Genomic DNA, 6,204 nt, shown 5'->3' on the forward strand with positions numbered 1-6,204 from the left:
TGATATCTCCATAATAATTTCATGTTGTGGTCTTGTTAGGTTGTGTTTACATTTGCGCTGTGGCACAGCTTCAATATGTCATAAGTCTCGCGTTGATCCCGCCTCTAGCGGCCGCATACGGCTACATATCGCTCCGGTCTGATTTGTTCCGGAGTACATAATCTCTGCCCGAGAGATACCAGACTCACCCTTCTGGCAGAATGCAAATGTTTTCCAGCAGGGGAAGTGGTTCCACCTGGCTAACATGAGAGCACAATGCAACGAACAATTAGTTTAAGAGAAAAGAAGGAGCTGTTGATTGTGAACGCAGTGAGCCACTTACTATGACAGCAGGGGCTGAGTGTCTGTGTGTGTGTGTGTCACGCTGTGTGGTGTCACGCTGTTACACCACCGGCCCGCCACCAGAGGGCGCAGCTGTGGCACGCACGCACGCACGCACACACACACACACACACACAGGGCGCAGCTGTAGCACACACACACACAACCACACACACACGAGCTGCGTTCGCTTCACGCGTTTGCGCGTCTTACTTGTAATATTGTTAAAGACAACATTTTGAGACACATGGGGAGGAGGAAGCACAGCCAGGTAAATAATAATAATGCAGTTGTGCATTTCGGGGGGTTTTGGGTAGCGTGGTGGCACTGGCCCAACTTCTCTTTAGTCCAACCCCATAATCCCACGTTTTGGGGCTTTGACCCCCCTGGGGGGACAGATTTTTACGGCGGCAGCGCTTTGACCCCCTCTTGACCCCATTTGCGTGCCTGTTTGCTGCGTGTCACTCCCCATCTCTCTCTGCATTTCCTGTCAGTCTACTATCAATGAAGGCAGCAAAGGCGCAAAAAGATATCTCAAAAAGAAATAATAATTCTTAACCACATGAATCCTAGCATCCGTATTCTGAAATTTGCAGATGTAGCTATGAGCTTGCCTTGTAGATCTGTAATTTTCAGCCTAGAGATGTAGATTAGTTAAAATCTTTCATTGTGCAGTAAAATTACCATACCATTAGCAGAGATTGAGCTTGTCTTCGTTTGTGTACATGTACTGTATGCAGTATGTACTTAAGTAGATCTCCGCCTACATTTTTAGAGACAGACTGTGACAACTACACAGTAGGCTACACACAAAAAAGGTGACAGATCCAATAGTGTTCTAACGCAAACACGAGGTACACAACGTATAAGAGGGCCAGTATTTAAGCAGCCATTAGCAAGTGTTTGAGTAAAAGGAGTCATTTAGAAACGACGCTCATGTGTCATGTGATATTTGCTCCCGTGCTTAAAGGCTGGCTGGTTAAACACAGGCAGGGAAAAGGAAGGGTCAATATTTTCACAAGCAAAGCTTTGGAACACATGCCTGTTGGATTTGGGATCAACTGATAGCCGTTTCCCAGGTTTAGCTCAAAGAAAGCTGCCTCATGGTGTTTGGCCACGCAAGAGGTTAGATAACAGGGCTTCTCAATGCGGGTGCCGTGGCACCCTGGGGTGCCTTGACACAAGTCCAAGAATGCCTCAAAATACTTTGGTAATGAATCAATGTCACTTCAGTTTAACCACGTAGAGTCATAGACCTTCTATACTTAGTCCCTTCACCAAAAATAGCAGATCTACAACGCTTCAGTTCACGTTGTTGTGACACGTTGCCCCCAGAATAGAAATGCTGGGGTTTGAGTGGTTAAACCAACGGCATGCATATCCATCTTGAACGTGATTAAAGCACTCCACGTCTCCCCCTCTCTTTATCAATCTCTCCCCCAATTCTCCCCCCCCCCCCACACACACACACACACACACAGAGAGAGAGGCTGATCTGTTCTTTTTGTATGACCAAAAATGGTCCCCAATATGTCTCCGTGAGGCTTGAGCTTGGTGGCAGGCTATGACGAGCAGTGTAGCTTGCTTGCATTTTTCTCCAGCTGTGTATGCCTAGAAGCAGGGCTAAAGCAGAACCTCCGTGACCGTTTTGTTAATAATTATCAGAGTTCAGTGCTGTTTGGCAATATATGATGCTAGAGCTAAAGAACATGTTAATATGGCTGCTAAAGAAGAACGGTTACTGTCCTACACTGTGTGTGTGTGTGTGTGTGTGTGTGTGTGTGTGTCCACAGAGATGGTGTGTAGGACAGTGGTTCTCAAGTGGGAGTTCCAGCCTCCCAGCTAAATTAGTTAGAAAGTAAACCAAGTGGACCCTTATAAGGGTCTGTAACAGAGAGTGCAAAAATGGAACCAAATGGACTCTCAGAGTTAAATTGACATTTATTGCTGATAAGCATTTTTTTCAAAATCGTTTCAGGCTATTATTGTTGTAATTGAACATTACAGTATCATTACAAGTACAAAGCATGACAATGAAATAAAAATGGTACGAGTACTCGGTCTGAGAAAAATGGTATCGGAACAACTCTATTTTCAATCTGTCCTAATGGAAACAAATACATGATTCGCTACGTTCCGTGAATTTGTTTTGTCACTGTCTTAGGGTGCCGTGGATGAAAAGGTTATTTACAGTGGTGATCTGAGAAAGATGCTAGACACCACGACTACAGACTTCAACACAATTATAGTGTGTCCCTCTACTGTACATAGTTTATAACCGTGTATAATATGTTGTTTTTTGCATAGTACTGTATAGTCTATGTCATTAAATCTCCTGATGAACTGAAAATGGAGGACCTTAGTGCTTCTATGGGTATTTCAATCCTCCTATGAGACACAGACTGAGTAGAAAAAAATCGTGCCATTTTATCATGATATTGGTGAGGACATATGAAGGACTATATGAAGTGAAAAGTGGTCCTTTAACAGGAACCAGAACAAGTGTGCTCCCCACCCCGGCCTAAACAGACCCGACATGACTCTGGCTGCTTTTCAATCACTGGGAAGTGACCTGAGAAAGTTACAAAGTCAAGTTAAAAGAAGGGCTCCCCATGGGCGGCTGTCAGCATCTAGATTTAAGGCATCGTATGCATGGTGGATGTCTCCCTTTTGTTGCAGGCGCTGATGGCCTTGCCTGCCGTGCATCCATTTCCCTGGGTGGTAAACATGCCTTAGTGCTTCTATGGGTATTTCAATCCTCTTCAATCCTCAAGCAGACCTTGAACTGAACTGTGATTTCATCGAACTGTGCTTATTCTACAAACTTGTTAATAAAATGTTCACACCTGACTGATGCTTGGTTGAGCCTCTTCAGCACCCTCTGGTGGACATATTTATGGACACTGACAAATGGCTGGTTTATGAACGATCGCTTTGCCTTTCTGGACAACAAGCCATCTCTCATTGGCTGCCGTAGTGCCCATACTAGCAAGCTATCATTCTCATTGGCTGCCGTATTGGCTGCCTCGTCTCTAGGTAACCAGCCACTTTTTGCCTCTAGCCAACTTCTCAGTCATGGCGATGCTAGCTAGAATGTCATGAAGTCAAACCATCAGACACTACATTTATGAAACTAAAGTCAAAGACAGTGAGCACTGCTGGTGATACGAACGGGTAACTACGTGGCCATAAACATTGCCTAGACCTGCATGAGAGCACACCGGCTGATTTAATGGATAACAGTAACACATTTGAGTCTCAATCGAGTCACTGTACCCGCGGACCCCCGTGCAGACTACCGGGGACCCCTGCTGTACCCGCGGACCCCCACACAGACTACCGGACTCCCGGGCCGACCTCCGTGGGGACCCCCACGATTTTGACACATATGAGAGATGTTCTTTAATACCTGCCAAGCCAATGTCAACACTACAACCGACAGCTGTGCATGAGGTGAGGGTGCAACATATAATGGTTTGGGGAATGGCCTATCTGAGAGTGTACTAATACAACCAAATGGACCCATAACAGTCAATTTTTACATGAAGTCTCAGTTTATAGTTATAAAAGGGTCCTTTGGTTCCATATAGCCTACACTCTTACAGTTACATTCACCTGGACATGCAGATCATGTTGTTTCCACATACATAAATACAGATATTTACATGTCATAGCACAATTCTGGAGATATAAGGCAGCAGCTGGTAATTAATTGATTAATTCTTGTTCATATCAAGGTCCATTATTTATTCAGCATTTGAGCCACAGACTATGGAACCATTTGATGAGATTTAGCCTCTCAGACCCAATACTTAGAATATGTTGTTATCGTTGGATAATATTTTGTCCACAATTCCATGGTGTATTGATGTGGTAACAATAGTAGAGATGAGATACAGGCAAACATTGATCAAAATAACAACTATTCTACATTCTCCAATTGTGTAGACTTCTTGTAATTTAAGTAATGCAGATGTTTAACAATAATTAACTATTGAGCATAAAATGACTAGAGAGCGTAAAATGATTTAATTTTATGCTCTCTAGAGTTAAAGATCTAAAAGGGTCCATTTGGTATTTACATTCATTTTGCTGGGGAATCACCTGGACCTCAAGGACCACTGGTGGATCACTGGTTGAGAACGAGTGGCCTGACTGACAGGGCAGTAGTGAACTAATTATTGTGATTTGCACATGGTAAGGCATTTCACAAAAAAGCCAAAGGTTTCAAATATAGGTGTTGCTATATGGCCATGCACTGTGGCCAGCAATTCTAGAAGATGTAGGCCTATGTAGCTGACCTTTGTAGTCTTGAATCAAAAATGTATTTATTTTTTACATTTTATACCCAGACTCTCCTTGTCCATTTCCAATCATCTTCAAAACTACTCCAAAGCCACAAAGAGTCAACCAGGTGCTCGATGGAGGTGCAAAAAAGTAAAAAATAAAGTGGACTGGTGCTACATAGTGGGATTGGAATACTGGGGGGAAAAGGCAGCGACCAGAGTACTCAAAATGGTTTAAAAATGAGGCCAATTCATTCAGAAATTGAATCAGTCTCTGCTTGAGGATGTGTGAGGTCTGCTGGACTTTTGATTTAAAAGTATACTGTGATGTAATGCGGATTATGGATGTATTATGTACTTGTAATTGTTTGTTGGATGTTGTGTACTGTTGTTTTGTCTGTTTTTGTCTGCCTTTTATTGATCCTGTATTTAAGGTTTGTTTTCTGTTGTGGGGTGTTTCTGGGGTGAAAATTCAATGTAATTATTCTTGTACATTATACTTGTGGGGTTTATTAAGAAAAGCTGTTAATGCCACCACTTATAATTTCTCAACTCCAGTATTTAAATAATGCTTCTGTGAAAATAAACAAAGAAAAATAAAAAAAGATGAGGCCTGCCCTGGCCTGCAGGGTTACCTGCCCTGATGAAGACTCCTGTGAGTCGAAACATGTTGGCTGTTTTCTAAATAAAGTGCATTGATATTTATCCACCCTCTCATTTTTAAACCATTTTGAGTGCTCGGATCGCCGCCTTTTTTTCTACTCCTGTGTTGACTCCAAAGCCTTTGGTAAGAAGATAAAAGGGACCGGAAATCTGTAGTACAAATTATAATCAGATACCCTTATTAAAACCGCTCTACTTGAGAACCCTGCTAATGGGCAAGAAATCAAATGAGCCGATAAATCTAATAGGAATCTCACACTTCTTATCAAAGCTAAGCTTTAATTTACTACAAAGCAATCACAGCACTTTCAGATTTTGTTAGACATCGATGAAAGCTCATCATGCTAGAACAATGATGAATCTGAAAAGCTGTGATCTCACCATCATGACTTCTCAAGCATCCACTGCCAAATGAATCCAGTGGGGCGATGGATCTTCAGTCAGTCGCAGGGTCAGTCACATTTGAATGGGTCCCTGCTGGCCCTCAAACAAGTTTAGGGATGGGACGATAATAGTTATGGTTTATCGTGATAAAAACGCTCACAATAATCACAGTGCAGACATTTTAGTTTATTGTGCAATTGTCCTACACTAGGATAAAGGAGCATTTATGGAGCTGCAGATTCAGTACCACACCCTCAATACATCTAGACTTGTAAAGAGAATATTTGGTACGCTCTAATTTAACTCACTGGTTTTTGCTATAATAATCGTTGACCTGTAATTTTTATATAGTCTCATCCCTACACAAGTTCCCAACAATGTCTGATCACTTAAATATGGTGGGTGCCCCGACGCACAATACACACAATATTAGCATACACTGAAATTGGCAAAGAAGTGTAACTATAGAAACAATTTGCTTGCCAAAAAGTGTGTTATCAAAGACAGCTCAAACTCAATTAAAATAATTAAAAACCAAGTGCATTACTAT

The sequence above is a fragment of the Protomyctophum parallelum genome (assembly GCF_964188405.1).
Source record: "Protomyctophum parallelum genome assembly, chromosome: 2".
NCBI lineage: Eukaryota > Metazoa > Chordata > Actinopteri > Myctophiformes > Myctophidae > Protomyctophum > Protomyctophum parallelum.